This window comes from Lolium rigidum, chromosome 4 (assembly GCF_022539505.1).
Source record: "Lolium rigidum isolate FL_2022 chromosome 4, APGP_CSIRO_Lrig_0.1, whole genome shotgun sequence".
In the NCBI taxonomy this organism is placed as follows: domain Eukaryota; kingdom Viridiplantae; phylum Streptophyta; class Magnoliopsida; order Poales; family Poaceae; genus Lolium; species Lolium rigidum.
The window spans coordinates 211,111,741-211,132,838 of record NC_061511.1 but is presented as its reverse complement, the minus strand read 5'-3'; the positions used below and the strand labels follow the sequence as shown (position 1 = coordinate 211,132,838).

The following is a 21,098-nucleotide window of genomic DNA, read 5'->3' as shown; positions in this document are numbered from 1 at the left end:
ACCAAGTGCCTCCCCCAATGGAGAAGACTAAAATTAATGTATTGTACATCATGTTTTATTAACATATGTAGATTACGAAGAACCTTGACGATAAAGAACTTTGTTTTGGATAAGTGCACCGGAAATGTTATACTACTGGGTAAATCAATATTGTAGACAATGTTGATAGAAGGATAAAATCATATCTCGGGGAGAGGAAAACGAAGCACGGCAGCTATTCCCGTCATCTGGTCGAGCTGATGGCCAGAGACATTCATGGAGGAAAAGACACGCACGGCGCCGCCGAGCTTCTTGACGGATTCGGCGAGGTCGACATACTTGCGTCTAGCAGCAACATCGGGGCTCCTGAACCAAGTATCCGTGAGCAGGAGAGTCTTGATGGCCAGCCGCTCATTCAAAACACAAGGCTATTCAAAAATCTGTTTGGGCTAGCTATTGATGCTGGTGTCAGACTGAGAGATAATATATGGGACAGAGCTGAAAAATTAGAAGATGAAGACATGACAAATCTTGATAGGAACTTTACTAAGGAAGAAATTCATGATATTATCTGTCAGATGGAGAAAAATAAGGCTGCTCGCCCTGATGGAATCCCTGTGGAATTCTACCAACACAGTTGGGATATTATCAAACTAGATATGTTGCAAATGTTTAATGATTTCCATGAACACAAGTTTAATTTGGAGATAATAAATTATGGGATCATTACTCCCAGTCCCAAGGGAGAAGATGCAGATATCATCCAGAAGTATAGGCCGATCTGCTTATTACAAGTCTTGTTCAAGATTTTCACTAAAACTATGACGGCTAGAGCTGAGCCAGTGATGGGAAAACTTATTCATCCTTTCTAGAATGCTCTTATCATAGGAATATATATTACAGATGGAGTGATGTTGCTACATGAAATCTTCAGAGAGTCCAAAGTCAAGAAAAAACAAGGAGTTGTGCTGAAAATTGACTTTGAGAAAGCATATGACAAAGTGAATTGGAATTTTTTGTTTGATTGTTGCAAACAGAAAGGATTTAGTGACAAGTGGATAATATGGATTAAAGAAGCAGTTACAGTTTCAAAGGGGTAAGACAAGGTGACCCTTTTGCTCCCTTTTTGTTCAATATGGCAACTAATAGTTATTCCAAAATGATTGAAAATGCACAAAGGAATGGTCTGCTTAAAGGTTTGGCTGATAACTTGGTGGAAAATGGTGTTGCTATTCTACAGTATGCAGATGACACTATACTCCTGATTCAAGATGATTTTGAAGGAGCCAGAAATTTAAAGCTGCTGCTGTATATATTTGAAGTGATGTATGGCTTGAAAATTAACTTTAAAAAAAGTGAAATCATGCTTGTACTTGATGAACTTGACAAATTGCAGGATTATGTAGACTTGTTCAATTGTCAGAAAGGTAAGTGGCCCATTAAATACTTGGGGACCCCAGTGTGTGCCAGAAGACTGTCAGTAGCTGACTTGCAGTTCATAGAAGACAAGGTGAAGAAAAGTATGGGTGGTTGGATGGGTAGTACTCTATCCATTGGAGGTAGATTGATCAAAATTGATGCTTGCCTCTCTAATATTGTTGTGTATCAGATGTCAATGAGACTTCTCCACAAAACTAACATAGAAAATATTTCAAGACCCATCAGGAATTTCTTTTGGGCTGGAGCTGCTGACAAAAAGAAATATCATTTTGTTAAATGGAGATGGATTTTTAAACCTAGAAGTAAAGGTGTCCTTGGTGTGAAAGATTTGCACAAATTCAACATTGCCCTGATGTGTAAGTGGTGGTGGAAACTGGAAAAGGATGAAGGGCCTTGGCAGAATTTTATGAGGAAAAAATACCAGGGGAATGCTGGTATTTATTTTACCAGACACAGAAGTGGAGATTCTCCTCTTTGGTCAGATATGCTCCATATAAGGGATATATATCTGTGTGGGAGAAGGATGATTGTTGGAAATGGTTGCAGGACTAGTTTCTGGGGAGATGCTTGGTGTGGCCATTCCCCTCTGAAGGACAAATTTCCTGAGATTTTTGCCATTTGTAATGAACAGAACATCACAGTTGATGCGGCAGCAAATATGGGCTGGAGGCTCTCCTTTAGAAGATGGTTGCCTGCTGGTTTAATGGAGTTGTGGTGTGGACTTGTTAATATCCTGGTTTAATGGAGTTGTGGTGTGGACTTGTTAATATCCTTCAGCAGATAACTTTGACTGATGCTACTGACATGCCAAGGTGGAAATGGACACAAAATGGTCAGTTTTCTGTAAAGAGCCTGTACAAGCAATTATGCAGTAATGGCATTGACAGGTCTTTTAAGCATCTTTGGAAGAGCAAAATCCCTTTAAAAATCAAAGTCTGGATGTGGCTCATCTGGCATAATACCATAGCAACAAAAGACAACTTGCTGAAAAGAATCTGGGCAGGCAGCCCTACTTGCCTTTTTTTGCTTTGCCCATGAATCTATTCTACACCTCTTCTTTTCTTGTACTACAGCAAAATTCCTGTGGAGCATGGTGGGTGTGACTGTGGGGGCCCATAATCGGCCTGGGTCCTTTGCACAATACTTTTGGTGGATACCAAATCACTCCACTACCAGTCGCAATGTCCAAATTGCTGGACTGGCAGCAATTTGATGGGCCATTTGGAAAGCGCGTAATAAATCTTGCTTTAAAAAAATCCCAAAAAATCATGTTGAACTAATATTTCATGTTGTGGTTTTCATGAAATATTGGCCAGGATCTCATATTGCAGCTGAAGCCTCTCAATTGAACCAAGGTGCTGATGCACTCCTTGAGTTGGCCGCTGGAGCCGGTAACAGAAGGATAGATCCTACGGGCACAAGCAATGCTCCCCGCCTGATGAATCGACCGAATAACGATATGGAGGTTGATGGAGAAGATGAGAAAGACGCTGATAATCTGGCTGAATGACGCTGAGAAGAAGCTGTTGCCTTCGTTCAAAACTGCAAAAACCCTACGTTCTGCTGTTCTGCTGTCTGCTGTCGACTTAAAGTCATCCCCGGTGATACCGGAAGCTGCTGCTTTCACTTCCTTTAAAGACTTCCCTTTTGGTAGCTGTTATGAAACTCCTAGTCTTGTTTGTTGTTTCCACCGAACACTAGCGAAGTAGTTCCTATGCGGTGATCCTCCCCCTTTTGCCGTTCTTTGCTATTTTGTGCCTTGTTGCCCTCCTGTGGCTGCAGTGGTGGTGTACATAGTTGGTAGGAGTGAAACTCTGATATGTAAAACAGACTTGGCGGCTGTTTTCGTTATCCCCCATGATAATGAAAATTGATCCCCACTGGTGGGTCCCTTCGAAAAAAGCCGCTCATTTGCAAGCTCCACGTGCTTGGGCCCATAGCAAGCCCGGTCCGAGTCCTTGGTGATTGATGTCTACGTTCCCCCTCCTTTCCTGTAGACAGTGTTGGGCCTCCAAGTGCAGAGGTTTGTAGAACAGCAGCAAGTTTCCCTTAAGTGGATCACCCAAGGTTTATCGAACTCAGGGAGGAAGAGGTCAAAGATATCCCTCTCATGCAACCCTGCAACCACAAAGCAAGAAGTCTCTTGTGTCCCCAACACACCAAATAGGTGCACTAGTTCGGCGAAGAGAGAGTGAAATACAGGTGGTATGAATATATATGAGCAGTAGCAACTGTGCTAGAAAATAGCTTGCTGGCGTGTAGTTGATGGTGGTAGTATTGCAGCGAGTAGTAGCGCGATAAAACAGTAAACAAGCAGTAGTAACTCAGCGGTATTTAGGAACAAGGCCTAGGGATTACACTTTCACTAGTGGACACTCTCAACATTGATCACATAACGAGAATAGATAAATGCATACTCTACACTCTTGTTGGATGATGAACACATTGCGTAGGATTACACGAACCCTCAATGCCGGAGTTAACAAGCTCCACAATAATGCTCATGTTTAGGTAACCTTAAGTGTAAGATAGATCAAAAGACTAAACCAAGTACTAGCATAGCATGCACACTTGTCACCTTCATGCATATGTAGGAGGAATAGATCACATCAATATTATCATAGCAATAGTTAACTTCGCAATCTACAAGAGATCATGATCATAGCATAAACCAAGTACTAACACGGTGCACGCATCTGTCACCTTTGCACACATGCAGGAGGAATAAAACTACTTTAATAACACATCACTAGAGTAGCACATAGATGAATAGTGATACAAAACTCATATGAATCTCAATCATGTAAGGCAGCTCATGAGATCATTGTATTGAAGTACATAGTAGAGAGATTAACCACATAGCTACCGGTACAGCCCCGAGCCTCAATGGAGAACTACTCCCTCCTCATGGGAGCAACGGCGGTGATGAAGATGGCGGTGGAGATGGCAGCGGTGTCGATGGAGAAGCCTTCCGGGGGCACTTCCCCGCTCCGGCGAGGTGCCGGAACGGAGACTCCTGTCCCCCGGATCTTGGCTTCGCGACGGCGGCGGCTCCGGAACTTTTCTCGTATCGTGGCTTCCTCTCGTAAGGGTTTTGATGCGGGGGCTTTATATAGGCGAAGAGGCGGCGCGGGAGGGTCAACGAGGCGACGACACCATAGGGTGGCGCGGCCGGGGCCTCGGGCCGCGCCACCATGTCATCTGGGCCCACCGGGGCCCCTCCGCGCGGCTCTCGGGTGTTCTGGATGCTTCCGGGCAAAATAGGAACCCGGGCGTTGATTTCGTCCAATTCGAGAATATTTCGTTACTAGGATTTCGAAACCAAAAACAGCGAGAAAACGAGAGCCGGCACTTCGGCATCTTGTTAATAGGTTAGTTCCATAAAATGCGTAAATACGACATAAAATGTGCATAAAACATGTAGGTATCATCAATAAAGTGGCATGGAACATAAGAAATTATCGATACGTTGGAGACGTATCGGCATCCCCAAGCTTAGTTCTCGCTCGTCCCGAGCGGGTAAAACGATAACAAAGATAATTTCTTAAGTGACATGCCATCATAACCTTGATCATACTATTGTAAGCATATGTAATGAATGCAGCGATCAAAGCAAAGGTAATGACATGAGTAAACAAGCTGAATCATAAAGCAAAGACTTTTCATGAATAGTACTTCAAGACAAGCATCAATAAGTCTTGCATAAGAGTTAACTCATAAAGCAATAATTTAAAGTATAGACATTGAAGCAACACAATGGAAGATTAAGTTTCAGCGGTTGCTTTCAACTTGTAACATGTATATCTCATGGATAATTGTCAACATAGAGTAATATAACAAATGCAATATGCAAGTATGTAGGAATCAATGCACAGTTCACACAAGTGTTTGCTTCTTGAGGTGGAGAGAGATAGGTAAACTGACTCAACATAAAAAGTAAAAGAATGGCCCTACAAAGAGGAAAGCATCGATTGCTATATTTGTGCTAGAGCTTTGGTTTTGAAAACATCAAGAGAGCATAAAAGTAAAGTTTTGAGAGGTGTTTGTTGTTGTCAACGAATGGTAGCGGGTACTCTAACTACCTCATCAACCAGACTTTCAAGAGCGGCTCCCATGAAGGACGTTATCTCTACCAGCAAGGTAGATCATCCCTCTTCTCTTTTGTTTACACATGTACTTTAGTTTAGTTTTTCTTTATTTATGGATGACACTCCTCCCAACCTTTTGCTTACACAAGCCATGGCTAACCGAATCCTCGGGTGCCTTCCAACATTCACATACCATGGAGGAGTGTCTATTTGCAAAATTAAGTTGCTTACCGATGAATCGGAGCAAAACATGTGAAGAGAATTATTAATGCAAGTTAATTAATTGAGGCTAGGAACCTCATTGCCGGCTCTTTTTGCAAAATTATTGGATAAGCGGATGAAGCCACTAGTCCATTGTGAAAGTCTGTCAAAAGTAAATGACAAGATCGAAAGATAAAACACCACATACTTCCTCATGAGCTATAAAACATTGACACAAATAAGAGGTGATAAATTTTGAATTGTTTAAAGGTAGCACTCAAGCAATTTACTTTGGAATGGCGGAGAAATACCATGTAGTAGGTAGGTATGGTGGACACAAATGGCATAGTAGTTGGCTCAAGGATTTTGGATGCATGAGAAGTATTCCCTCTCGATACAAGGTTTAGGCTAGCAAGGTTATTTGAAGCAAACTCAAGGATGAACAAGTGCAGCAAGACTCACATAAAAGACATATTGTAAACATTATAAGACTCTACACTGTCTTCCTTGTTGTTCAAAACTCAATACTAGATATTATCTAGACCTTAGAGAAACCAAATATGCAAATCAAATTTTAGCAAGCTCTATGTATTTCTTCATTAATGGGTGCAAAGCATATGATGCAAGAGCTTAAACATGAGCACAACAATTGCCAAGTATCACATTACCCAAGACATTATAGCAATTACTACATGTAGCATTTTCCAATTCCAACCATATAACAATTTAACGAAGAGGAAACTTCGCCATGAATATTATGAGCTAAGAACACATGTGTTCATACGAACCAGCGGAGCATGTCTCTCTCCCACACAAGGATGAACTTATTCAGAGAACTAAGATAACAAAACAAAAACAAAAATAAAAGCACACAGACGCTCCAAGTAAAATACATAGGATGTGATGGAATAAAAATATAGTTTCACTAGAAGAAACCTGATAAGTTGTCGATGAAGAAGGGGATGCCTTGGGCATCCCCAAGCTTAGATGCTTGAGTCTTCTTAAAATATGCAGGGATGAACCACCGGGGCATCCCCAAGCTTAGACCTTTCACTCTTCTCGATCACATTATATCACCCTCTTCTATTGACCCTTGAAAACTTCCTTCACACCAAACTTCGAGCAAACTCATTAGAGGGTTAGTGCACAATCAAAAATTCACATGTTCAGAGGTGACACAATCATTCTTAACACTTCTGGACATTGCACAAAACTTCTGAAAGTTAATGGAACAAAGAAACTCATTCAACTTAACAAAAGCGGCAATGCGAAATAAAAGGCAGAATCTGTCAAAAACAGAACAGTCCGTAAAGACGAATTTTAAGATGGCACCAGACTTGCTCAAATGGAAAAACTCAAAACTAATGAAAGTTGCGTACATATCTGAGGATCACGCTCGTAAATTGGCAGATTTTTTCGAATTTTCTACAGAGAACTGTGCCCAGATTCGTGACAGACAGCAATGCTGTTTCTGCGCAGCGATCCCAAATATAACATCAACTTTGACATAGAAACTTTACTTGGCACAAAAACATGATAAGGAGAGGTTGCTACAGTAGTAAACAACTTCCAAGACTCAACAAAACAAAAATTGCTGTAGTAAAATAAACACATGGGTTATCTCCCAAGAAGTTCTTTCTTTATAGCCATTAAGATGGGCTCAGCAGTTTTAATGATGCACTCGCAAGAAATAGTATTTGAAGCAAAAGAGAGCATCAAGAGGCAAATTCAAAACACATTTAAGTCTAACATGCTTCCTATGCAAAGGAATCTTGTAAATAAACAAGTTCATGAAGAGCAAAGTAACAAGCATAGGAAGATAAAACAAGTGTAGCTTCAAAAATTTCAGCACATAGAGAGGTGTTTTAGTAACATGAAAATTTCTACAACCATATTTTCCTCTCTCATAATAACTTTCAGTAGCAACATGAGCAAACTCAACAATATAACTATCACATAAAGCATTCTTATCATGAGTCTCATGCATAAAATAATTACTACTCCCAACATAAGCATAGTCATTCTTATTAATTGTAGTGGGAGCAAATTCAACAAAGTAGCTATCAAATACAGGAGGTATATTGTAATCATAATCAAATTTATCCTCCATAACAGGTGGTAACAAAAGACTACTATCATTATAATCATCATAAATGGGAGGCAAAGTATCATCAAAGTAAATTTTCTCCTCAATGCTTGGGGGACTAAAAATATCATGCTCATCAAAGCCAGCTTCCCCAAGCTTAGAATTTTCCATAGCATTAGCAACAATGGTGTTCAAAGCATTCATAGTAACAACATTCCCATTAGCATGCATATAAAGTTCCATGGGTTTCTTAATTCTTTCTTCAAACACATCATGTCCTAATTCAAGATAAAGTTCATAAAGATCTCTCATATTTTTGTTGTTTTCCATTATGCCTAACTAGTGTAAACAAGAAACCAAATGTCGCAATTGCAGAGTCTAAAGGAAATAGCTTCGAGTACTTACAATGGCGCCGGGAAAATAGCTTAGTAGCCGAGATCCGGAGTGTGAGTACCTTTTACCTTTCCTCCCCGACAACGGCGCCGGAAAAGTGCTTGATGTCTACGTTCCCCCTCCTTTCCTGTAGACGGTGTTGGGCCTCCAAGTGCGAGAGGTTTGTAGAACAGCAGCAAGTTTCCCTTAAGTGGATCACCCAAGGTTTATCGAACTCGGGGAGGAAGAGGTCAAAGATATCCCTCTCATGCAACCCCGCAACCACAAAGCAAGAAGTCTCTTGTGTCCCCAACACACCAAATAGGTGCACTAGTTCGGCGAAGAGATAGTGAAATACGAGTGGTATGAATATATATGAGCGATAGCAACTGTGCCGGAAAATAGCTTGTCAGGCGTGTAGTTGATGGTGGTAGTATTGCAGCGAGTAGTAGCGCGATAGAAACGAGTAAACAAGCGAGTAGTAACTCAGCAGTATTTAGGAACAAGGCCTAGGGATTACACTTTCACTAGTGGACACTCTCAACATTGATCACATAACAGAATAGATAAATGCATACTCTACACTCTTGTTGGATGATGAACACATTGCGTAGGATTACACGAACCCTCAATGCCGGAGTTAACAAGCTCCACAATAATGCTCATGTTTAGGTAACCTTAAGTGTAAGATAGATCAAAAGACTAAACCAAGTACTAGCATAGCATGCACACTCTGTCACCTTCATGCATATGTAGGAGGAATAGATCACATCAATATTATCATAGCAATAGTTAACTTCGCAATCTACAAGAGATCATGATCATAGCATAAACCAAGTACTAACACGGTGCACGCACCGTCACCTTTGCACACATGCAGGAGGAATAAAACTACTTTAATAACACATCACTAGAGTAGCACATAGATGAATAGTGATACAAAACTCATATGAATCTCAATCATGTAAGGCAGCTCATGAGATCATTGTATTGAAGTACATAGTAGAGAGATTAACCACATAGCTACCGGTACAGCCCCGAGCCTCAATGGAGAACTACTCCCTCCTCATGGGAGCAGCAGCGGTGATGAAGATGGCGGTGGAGATGGCAGCGGTGTCGATGGAGAAGCCTTCCGGGGGCACTTCCCCGCTCCGGCAGGGTGCCGGAACAGAGACTCCTGTCCCCCAGATCTTGGCTTCGCGACGGCGGCGGCTCTGGAACTTTTCTCGTATCGTGGCTTCCTCTGTAAGGGTTTTTGATGCAGGGGCTTTATATAGGCGAAGAGGCGGCGCAGGAGGGTCAACGAGGCGACGACACCATAGGGTGGCGCGGCCAGGCCTCGGGCCGCGCCACCATGTCATCTCGGGCCCACCGGGGCCCCCTCCGGCGGCTCTCGGGTGTTCGGATGCTTCCGGGCAAAATAGGAACCCGGGCGTTGATTTCGTCCAATTCCGAGAATATTTCGTTACTAGGATTTCGAAACCAAAAACAGCAGAAAACAGGAACGGGCACTTCGGCATCTTGTTAATAGGTTAGTTCCATAAAATGCGTAAATACGACATAAAATGTGCATAAAACATGTAGGTATCATCAATAAAGTGGCATGGAACATAAGAAATTATCGATACGTTGGAGACGTATCAGTGATCATGTCGTAGAACTCCTGCATGGCGGGGACCTCCTGCATGGCCTTGGTGTCCTTGATCTGCGCCATGACACTCTTCTCGCTGAGGACGTCCTTGAGGCTGTGCGGGTACCCGGAGGGCGCGCGCGCGAGCACGATGCGCGCCTTGTTCTCGGTGACGGCGCACATGTCGCCCCGCCCACGCATGGCCTGCAGGAGCATGTAGTCGCGGAACTGGTCCTTGGTGAAGCCCGGGCTGGCGATGACGCCACACTGGACGAGGCCGAAGTCGACGTGGCTGAGGAAGGCGTCAAGGATGCGGGTGAAGAAGTCGCGGACCGCGTTTGTCGTAGGCGGCCATGGCGCAGCCGTGCTTCCTGGGGATGGGAACCTCGACGCGCGCCCTGGTGGTCGTGACGCTCCGCTGTCGAGGGTACTCCTCGGCAATGCCCTCTGATTGGGGCTTAGGGTTGACGGAATCCTGCAAGCTGACACGAGACATCGGTTCACAGACAAGCGGGGAGAGCGATTTACCCAGGTTCGGGGCCCTCGATGAGGTAAAACCCTTACGTCCTGCTTGTATGTTCTTGATTATGAAGATATTGGGTTACAATGGGGAGCCGAATAGTTCGGCTGAGATCTCGCCGAGATGCTAAGTGCTGCTGCGACCTAGCTCCGGACTTTTTGGTGGCTAAGATTGCTAAGATTGATTCTGTCCCTCGGCAGCCCCTCTCCTGGCCTTTATATAGGAGGCCAGGTATCAAGAGGTCTAACCGAGTACGACTAGGTTTACAGTAGTTTTAAATCTAATCGTTCCTTGTTCAGCCGCTTCTTTGTCTTGCCCGTCAAGGAATCTTCTGGTGCGCCATCCAAGTGGCCCGTCTTGCCTCCAAGTGCCTTCATGGGCCTCCAACTAAACAATACGGGATAGGGAAATGTCGGTTACCCAAAGGGTAATGCCCACGTCAGTAGCCCCCGAGTCTAGGTACGGATGCTTGCAATCCGTGCGTAGACTCAAGTTGTACCACTCGAACATTTTGCTCTGTCGAAGTTTTTCTGCAAGCGTTCATAGGTCATCCGATATATTTTCCGCATGCCAGGGATAATGAGTAACGTGCCCAACTTTTGTTGGTTAACTACCGATGGCAAAACAACGTTACTCTACACATAATCAAGTCCCCGGGCATGATCCTGGAGTGCAAAAAAGTTCTGTCGGGTGCGCGTCACGCGCTCCCGATGGGAGTATCCCCCGAGTCTGAGCGCGGGTGCTTGCAACCGAGTGCAGACTCGAGCTGATTAGCCAATTTTTCTTCAATCCTTTTTTCCTTCGACTCCTCATTCGGTCGGCTGCGCATCAGCGCTCCCGATGGGAGTAGCCCCCGAGTCTAAGTGCAGATGCTTCGCAATCTGTGCATAGACTCAAGTTCACCATCCGATACCTTTTTATTCCTTCGAATTCTTCGAGCATTCTTCACGACGTCATTGATGACGTTTTACTGACATCTTGATTTTGACTGATAAGACGCGACCCGCTGGGCCCATCCTTTCTCTGTCTGGCCCTATTTTTAAGCAATATCCGCCCTTCTTGTACGGTTACCAAGGCGCCCCCTCGATTCCCGCAGCCATCAATGGAAAAAGATCTCCTTAATGAACTGGTAGCAATGACACGTGCCTACACAGCCCTCGAGTTCTCCCTTTCCTAAAATCTCCAAAAGACGAAAATCTCTAATCTTCTCCACACTTGCCATAGCATCTCCTCGCCCTTCTTCTTCTTCCTTCCTTTGCAACTCGCTGCGCCGCCACCACCGCTTTTCCGATCTTCCCCAGATCTCGCAATGGTGAAGAAGAAGAGCCTCACTGCCGCCGCCAGTTCTACTAGCGGTGGCGCCGCCGCCAAATCCTCCTCGAATCTTCCGAAGAGGAGTGCTCCAGATGCTCCTCCTCCAGCTCCGGCGCTGCCAGCGCCGCTAGGCTCGATAGACAAACCTGGGGATTGGCTAGCATCCTCCATCACGAAGCGTGATGAGAAGAGGGCCCGAAGCCTTGGGTTAGTCTCCTCCGACGAGGGGAACGTGATTCTTCTAGGTGCGATTTCTCGGCCCAATCCCCCTGCTGGTTTTTCCGTGGTGTTCCTGTCATTCCTGTATCTGGGTCTCTCGCTTCATGCCCATGAATTTCTTCACCATCTTCTGCGGACTTAGGAAATCCAACTGTGGCAACTCACCCCTAACTCAATCCTTCACGTTGTTGTGTTCATCACCCTCTGTGAGGCGTTCTTGGGCATTGAGCCCCATTTTGGGTTGTGGAAAAAGATCATTTATGTTAAGAGGTACAACAGTAGTAATGGATCCTTTGTCATCGGAGGAGTGGGGTTTGTGGCTCATTCAGAGGTTAACTATTTCAGTTTCCCAATGAGAGAATCCGTGCAAGGATGGAGACTGAAATGGTTTTATGTCAAGGACTCTTCAACAACCGAGTCCCAGCTTCCTTGCTTTGTCGATGTCCTTGAAGCCAAGCCGAAGGATTCTTGGAAGAACATTCTCTCTCCCGACGAAAAGACAGCGGCCGACGAATTATTCGCCAAATTCCTTCGGATCAAAGAGGTCGATGGTCAAACTATGATCGGTACAGAGGTAGCAGCGGTGTTCTTGAAGCGTCGAGTCCAACCAGTCATGGCTAGAATCCGCCCGATGTGGTTGTATTCGGGTGCAAAGGATGAAACCAGGATAAATATCGCTGAATTGTCGGAAAAGGAGCTGCTTGACGAAGTCCGTCGCCTTACTCTCTTTAGTCAGGAAGACTCGATTCCGTTGATATCTTCTTATACTCCCCTTGATGCCGATCATCCACCATCAGAGGTATCTTTCCTTCTCATATCCTTATTACGCTGCTTCCGCTTAGTCAACATAATTACTATTATTCTTATTTGTTCTTCTCTTCGACAGATCCCCATAGTCTCTGGAAACTTGCATGATTCGCCGAATGATACTTCTGAGGGAAGAGGCTCCTCAGTCCCTGTTGATTTTCACACTGTCGAGCACACAGGCCCAGAGAGCGAACACGATGATCCGATAGATTCTGAAGCTGTTCACACCGATCTTCCTTCCTCAGCCGATGACGCTTGCGACACAGAGGGATCAGTACGTGATGATGACGCTGATCGTGATGCCTTTGTTAATGCAGCTGTGGAGGAGACCAGGGCTTCACCCGTGAAGAGATCAACCAGCGGCTTTGCCGATGAAGACGATCTCTTCGATATGTAAGCACCTTCTTCCCTGAAGCCATATTTTGTCCTTTTATTTCTCGCATTCTTTTCATAACTTCTGTCAATCATTTCCTTTTGCAGTGACGAAGGTTTCATTGAGCCTCCGTCTAAGAAAGCCAAATCTGGCGCTGCTCCACCGGACGTTGTGGCTTCCGAAGCTTCGTCTCCTAAGGCAGCCCCCGCGGCTCAGGTATCGACATCTTCCTCCCTTTGTAAGGGGAAAGATGTTTCTTCAACTGCCGCCGCCGTGACTCCTCCTTCTGTAAGTCCTTTTTTGATTACAACGCGAATTTTCCTGGTGCGTACCTTGTTTAATGATTCTTCATCAAATATCCTCTTTCCTTTAGAACCTGCGGGGTGTTATCTCCTCTTTGGAGGCCTTCGCCTCCCAATTCACTTCTCTGGAGGTAGACAAGGCTCGGCTGCAAAAGGAAGTTAAATCTTCCTCCTCGAAGTTGGATGGCGCGGTAAGGATAGCTGCCGAAGCTCGCCAAGAAGTCGACTCACTGAAGGAGGAACTGGGAAAGCTAAAGGAGAAGCTAAAAGAAGAGGAGGCATCCAGGCTGACTGCCGAGGCTCGGGCAGCTGAAAAGGACGAACTCCTTCGTCAGTCTTTCTTGGCTTTACTTGGTAATATCTTTTGTACACCTCTGTCGATTATTGCACTTATGGATTCGATCCTTTGTCAGCGACCTTTTCCATTTCATTCTCTTGCAGAAGCCGCCAACATCCCTGCCGATGCCTTGGACAAAGTTCCAAACAACTCTCCGGCAAATGGTGTGTCGATGACTCTCGCCTCCCACCAGCTTACGCGGGAGCTTCTTGAAAAGGGAAAAGGTGCCATGGCGCGGATGCACTCGATGATCTTCCCCAAGATCAATCAAGACAAAACTCTGGGGCAATTGATTGACGCCTTCGCGGTTGACACCAAGGAGGTTATCGAGGTATTCAAACGCACTTCGCGTACCTATGGTGCCCTCCTTGCCTTCCAACTTATGATGGGTTACGGCTTTAAGGCTGACATCGAAGAAATGTCTAAGGAGCTGCCGAAAGAGCAGGATGGGCGGTTTGTTGATTTAAGCATCTTCAAGACATCGGCTCTTAAGTGTGCACGCCAGCTCCTCGAGCTGGTGTCATCAAGGAAGACATCGGCCGACCCTAGTTTATCGACTCAGACCCAAGCCCTTTAATTTTTGTAGCAAACTTTTCTTTGAGCTGATGTGAAACAATGTTCTGTCGGATAACTTCTATTTGTAATAAACTTTGTGCTAGCAATGTTGCTAGCACACTCTTTGTTATGATATTTTCACTTGCATTCTCCCGATGGGAGTACCTTCTGACGTTGAGGTGAATCGATCTGTCATGCCTTTGACGCCTTTCCTTACAGGTGTTCCCAGTGCCTGCATTTGTTGACGATTCTTCGGGTGCTCTTTCTGAAGATGATCGAGTGCAATGTATGAAGGATCGGATCACACAGTTAGAAAAGGATCTGCGCAGCACCTACGCCTTGGCAGCCATTATCAAGAAGAAGGGCGAGATTGCAGCCGACGTAGAGCGCTATGCTCTTACTGAACTGCATAAGGCCACTGAAAGTTTAAACTGTAAGTTCCCTGGTCTTTGAGTTCATTACTCTTTTGTTGAAAACGCATTGCCTGATCTTCTATTGATTTCTCTGCCAGTCATAGCTTTGAACCGTGCGGAAGAGAACAAGCGGATTCACGAGCGTGTGCACGCATTGACCCAGCTGTCATCAGCCGAAGAAATGTTTTGGCGGGAACACTCGAAGGCTTCGGCTGTCGCACAATTTCAGGATCGGGTCCAACAAGTCCACCATTTCTTCGACAAGTGCTACAAAGCCCTGAGGGTAATTTGGAGGACTATGTTCCCTTTGAACGCGGTCCCTCCTACGTTGTTGACTCTGATGTCTGAGTTTGGGAATACCAAGAAGATTCGAGACTTGGTGCGAGCTAAGGTTTTTGCAGGGGCCAGGTTTACACTTGCCCTTGTCCTTGCACGTTACCCCTTAGCAAATCTGCTCTCTATCGCCAACGCGGTTGGTGACTTGGAGACTCTGTATCCGAAGGTATTGCTGCCCGCCAATATAATTATCGACAAGCTTGAGAAGGATTCAAAGGTACCCGAGGAAAGAGAAACTCCGCAAGGGCGATTTCAGGGATTAAGGTTGTTTTGTAAATAAGTTATTTTGGCTACTTCATCCAAGTGTTAGGATTGTTTAGCCGAGACTTTTTATTCGGTAGATACATGTATATGTACTTTTACCGTGTTAATGCCGTTGGCAAATTTTGAGGGAGCAAATCTTAATTGCCCGTTTAGATGTATGTGTACTCGTTGGTCAACAAATCATTTGAGTGATCAGCTCGTGTTGCAGGTTTTACTAAACCTGTTGTATGCGCAACTTTGCTTTCAACCGATGTATGTTTCGACGTACCACTCCCGAATATTTCGGGTGCAATGATTCTGCCGATGAGCCCGTTGTTCTTTGATATTTCCATAAGTAAAATATCGAACGTGGGTTGTGTTTATATGTATTTCCGAACTATTGCTATTTACGGCACTCGTAGATGCATCTATAGCAGAGGGAAGGATTAATGTCCTTGTTTATTTTGCATCCTGTAGCGCTCATAGAGGCTTTTTTCAGAGCAGATCTTTTGCCGCGCGCTCTGCTGCACCGTTGTTTGCCAGGGTGGCGTAAACAGTGTGTTCGGTGATGCGGTGTAGGTGCTCCGATTTACTGCAATGCTTTTCAAGGAATCGAAACTTAAGTTCTCATTAATAAAAAACACGGGACTAAAGGGCGAAAAAGGGAGAGCCCTGTTTAAAAAGAGAGGGAAAATTAAACACTAGTAGATTGCTTAGGCATGGAAAGGGTTCTTCTCATCTTCTGGCTTGTTCACCGTGTTGGTGTTTTTCGAAGCGTCGTTGATTTCACCAGAGGTCTGGGCGGTGATTGTCAGTGTTTTGCTATCTCCTATGTCTTCTGCACCATCAGCTGCCGAAACTTTTGCTGCCGAAGCTTGGGCTGCAGAAGTTTGTGCTGCCGAAGCTTCAAGGGCGAGGTCGGCTGGCTTCTTCTTTGCTCCTCTGACGCGTTCTTCTTCCTTATTATATCGTGACGATGACTTTGAAGGAAGGTGAGTAATTTCCTGCCGCAGTCCAAACTTTGCAGCAATCCTCTGAAAGTCTCGATCACAATTGTCCGAGCGTGAGAAACTTCCATAGACTGTAATGTTTGTCCCGTTGCTCCCAGGCATTTTCAGCTTGAGGTATGCATAGTGCGGTACAGCCATGAACTTGGCATAAGCTGGCCTCCCGAGTATAGCGTGATACTGCGACTCCCAGTTCACGACTTCGAACTCGATCTTTTCCTTCCCGAAGTTGTCGGGTTTGCCAAAGATGACGTTCGGTAAACTTTGCCAAGAGAGTACGCCGGTGAAGTGGGGAGAATCCCATGAAAGCGGGTGTCCGATTCTTCTAGCATTCTCATGGTGATCCCCATACTCTTGATCGTGTCGAGAAATATCAGGTTTAGTCCACTTCCACCATCCATGAAGACTTTGCTCATCTTGAATCCCCCGACCCGCGCCTCGACTACTAAGGCAGCGTTTCCCGGTTTCGGTATGGTCATCGGGTGATCTCGCTCGACTGAATGTAATATTCCGAGATGACCACTCGACATATTCGGGGATGTTCGCCATGATGCTTTCTCGCTGTGTTGATTTCTCGAGTGAGCTTCTTCATTTCTCTTCTTGAAACACCTGTCCTGTGGATCATGCTCATCTGCCCGCGTGGTGGTGGAAATGCCTCGTTGGGTTGATGAGGTTGAGCCTGCTGGACTTGATGCTGCGGTGGAGGTGGTGGTGGTGGTGGTGGTGGCGGTTGCTGGCCTCGCCCGCCGGATGAGTTTGTGCATGTCAATGAACTGCCGACAGTCCCTGAGCAAGTGGCTTGACTTCGTTTTGCCGTCCTTAGAATCGACATACGAGTGCAAGTAACAGGGAGCGTTGATCTGCTCAACGTAGGGCAGTTCGGGAGTCCTCTGCTGCTGTGGTTTATAATTGCCACGGTTCCCAGAGTTGTTCCGATTACCGTCCTGTCGATCGTCTCTTCTATTGTCATATCGATCGTCCTGCCGATCGGAGTACCCTGCGGCTACCAGGTTGTTGTCGTCATAGCTGCGGTTCTTCCTTCTCTTGTGACGATCCCTTCGACCACCCGAGTCGTGCTTCGGCTGGTCGTCGTCTTCGTCGTCACTGCGCTGTCGCGGCTTTCGCACGTTGTCCTCGCCATCAGCCCAGCTGTTGGCGATTTCCATTAACTTGGTTATGGTTTTTGGCTTTTTGCGCCCGAGTTCTTCTATGTAGCTTTCACGTCGGATGCCATCGCGGAAGGCGTCGATTGCTCTGTCGACAGATACGTCTTCGGCAGCGTTTAGGAGTTTGGTGAATCTCCCGATGTATGAGCGCATCGATTCCTTCTGCTTTTGCTGGCAATGCCGTAACTCTTCAATCCCGACGGGCCTTTTGTACGTTGCTTGGAAATTGGCAACGAAAGCATCTACTAGGTCGTCCCATGATTTGATGGAACCCTTCGGTAGACCCCTTAACCAGTGCTCGCGCTGAATCCTTTAGGTAAAGCCGCAAGCACCGCATTGCTGCTATCCGGTTCCCCTTATGCGGAATCACAGCCGCAGATAGTCGTCTATCCAGGACCTTGGCTCCCGCTGCCCATCGTATTTGGCAGCGCGGTAGGGGTGGGTTTGAACTTTCTGGGTGGCATCGCCTCACGGATTTTGTAGCTTAAACAATCGGCTCCCCTGAGCTCGCCGTCGTTCTCCTGACTCTCATCCGAAGAATCACTGTCATACTCCTCCCTAGCGGCGCGTCGTCGCCTTGCTTTGTCGATCCTGTTCTGAGTGATTTCATCCCGAGCATCTCTCGCATAATGCTTTGAGCCACTAGCCTGCAACGTGGTCTTTTCCTTTCGCGGAACTAGATGATCTCCCAATATCGCAAGACTTTCTAGGGCACCTCGGTGGGCTTGAGCCATGGAACCTTCAGGGCGCTGATTGATGAGGTATGCAGCGAGGTTGGCGGTTGCTCCCGCGACGGTTTTTGGCCGTGGCATACCCGCGGTGTCCGTGGTCATAAAGGATTTGGTCAGATTCGACGTTATTTCTCTAGCGTCATCTTCCGAAAGCCTGGATAGTCTTGATCGGTGCTTGCCTGCCCCCTGAGTACTTCGAGAGGCGCTTCCTTGCGAGCCTCTTCGTCGTTCGCCGGATCGGTCCGCCGCAGTATAGGCGTCTCTCGAGGGTGGCTTGTTCTTTGGATAGTCGTTCCCGGTTTTTCTCCAATATGGAGCGGTAAGCGTTGAGGGTGCCAACCGTGGTTCCTGCCGGGAGCGGCGTGTTGTTAAGCACGGCTGCCTTGGCTGCTGCCCGCTCCTCCTCTGCGATAGTGTGGTCGCTTTTGTTGTTGCTGGCGCTGTTCTCAAAACTAGCTCGCCTGCTGGAACGGGGGTGCGATCTCCGTCTCCCCGTTAGCAACATAAACTTGGTGGTGCGCCGCTCCTCGGTGACACCTTGGACGATGCTGTCGACACCTGTCCTCTCCCGATGAATACCGGGCATTGCGGATGAACGAGTGTGTCGCTCGATCCCAGCCCATGCCTCGGTGTTGCGGTTCAGCGATGAGTACAAGGTTAACTCCGAAGATGCGGGATTGTCGGATCCTACCGACATGGAAGACGCTGAACGGGGAGTCGAGGGCGCGGGCGAACTCGCCGAGCCTGTCAGACCAGCCGAAAGGTCGAGTGATGATGACGCGCTTGGACTCGTCGATCTGGAAGTGGGCGATTCCAGCAGCCGAAGGATTCCTTCTGAGTTGACGTTGCAGTGGACGCTCCCGAAGGTCACCTCCATGTTGCCTTGCAGATCGGAGAAGGTCGAGCGAGACGATTCGCTCTGCGGGGTGAATTCATAGGGGCCGAAGCGAATCGGGCTTCCCAGTTTTGGCGATGATGGTGTTGATGAAGTCGCTGATGACATGACGGGCTCTGCCGATGTCCGATCTTGTGCCGACAGGGTTCCCACAGACGGCGCCAATTGTCGAGGGTACTCTCGGCAATGCCCTCCGATTGGGGCTTAGGGTTGACGGAATCCCGCAAGCCGACACGAGACATCGGTTCACGCGACAAGCGGGGAGAGCGATTTACCCAGGTTCGGGGCCCTCGATGAGGTAAAACCCTTACGTCCTGCCTGTCTGTTCTTGATTATGAAGATATTGGGTTACAATGGGGAGCCGAATAGTTCGGCTGAGATCTCGTCGAGATGCTAAGTGCTGCTGCGACCTAGCTCTGGACTTTTTGGTGGCTAAGATTGCTAAGATTGATTCTGTCCCTCGGCAGCCCCTCTCCTCGCCTTTATATAGGAGGCCAGGTATCAAGAGGTCTAACCGAGTACGACTAGGTTTACAGTAGTTTTAAATCTAATCTTTCCTTGTTCAGCCGCTTCTTTGTCTTGCCCGTCAAGGAATCTTCTGGTGCGCCATCCAAGTGGCCCGTCTTGCCTCCAAGTGCCTTCATGGGCCTCCAACTAAACAATACGAGATAGGGCAATGTCGGTTACCCGAAGGGTAATGCCCACGTCATCCGCCCCACGAGGAAGAGGTGGGCGAGCCCCTCATGAATGAGGAGCACCGCCAGGTCGGCGTTGGCCGCCGTGTTGTCGCACGGCTGCTGGATCCTGTCGAGCACCGGCCAGTTCCAGACCTCCTTGCGGAGGATGAAGGACCGCTTGAGCTCCAACTCCAGGGTGTGGTACTGCCCGATCTGAACGTACTCGTTCTTGGTCTGGTTCTTGTCGCGCGCGCACGCGCATCAGCAAGTCCTCCACGCGTGGCGTACTCCACCGTCTGCACCGCGATCTCCAGCGCCAGCTTCACGCGCTCCGCCGTGTCGCGGCCCCCGATCTTCCGCACCGTCACTGCCTCCACCGTGTCTCCGGCGGCGATCAGGTTGTACGCGTCCCACAGGTCGTCGTCAACCTGCAGCATGAGCTTCACGGAGCCGGGCCCGTTGGGGACGAGGTTTCGTGTGACGAGCTTCATCGTCGTCCGGGATCAGAATGCGCCGCGGTCTCGTTCTCGAGATCGTCCGGAGACCTGTCTCCACTACGGCTGCAGCGGCGGCGAGGGTTGGATGCGATTCAGAAAATGGAAGCATATGCGAATCTATCCCGATGAAGATTCTTTTGGCAAGGGTATAATAAAAAGAAAAAATAGCGGTTAACTAAATGGAGTGTGGTTTGCCGTCCAAAAGATCAAGGTGGACTTGGAGTTCATGATCTTGAAGTTAAAAATAGGACCTTGCTAGGAAAATGGCTGGCCAGGTTGTTAACGGAGGATGGTCGATGGCAACAACTGTTACGAAAAAAGTATGTTGGCTCGAAAGCAATATCTCAGGTTATATGGAAACCCGGAGATTCTCACTTTTGGGCTGGCATTATGGAAACTAAAAAGCACTTTTTCCCATTCGGTTCCTTCTCCATTCGAAATGGGTCTGAGATAAGGTTCTGGGAAGACAAATGGTTGGGTACAACCTCTCTTCGAGAACAATATCCAGCTTTGTATAATATTGTTCAACATAAGGGAGATACCTTACAGAAGGTAATGGAAACCTCTCCACCCTCTGTGTCGTTCAGGCGTAATCTCATTGGTCCCAGGCTAGCTTCTTGGAATGATTTGCTAACGAGATTAGCTTCAGTTCAATTGGTTCAGGGGAGCGATAAATTTCGTTGGAATCTTACCAAGAATGGTAAATTCTCGGTCAATTCCATGTATCAAGCCTTATGCATACCTAGTTAACCGATTGTTAATAACAAATCCATCTGGAAGATGAAGATACCATTGAAAACAAAGGTCTTTGCATGGTATCTTCGCCGGGGTGTGATTCTCACTAAAGATAACCTTGCCAAACGCAATTGGCTTGGCCGTACGAAATGTGTTTTTTGTCATGAACAAGAGA

At 46.7% G+C, this 21,098-nt stretch overlaps 1 protein-coding gene and 1 pseudogene across 2 annotated transcripts in view; one reads left to right on the top strand and one right to left on the bottom strand.

Moving 5' to 3' along the window:
- LOC124706987 (photosynthetic NDH subunit of lumenal location 5, chloroplastic-like) overlaps positions 1-21,098 on the top strand; it is a 100,572-nt gene that overhangs the window by 53,564 nt on the left and 25,910 nt on the right. The window lies entirely within an intron of this gene.
- LOC124706986 lies at positions 180-20,182 on the bottom strand (annotated as a pseudogene).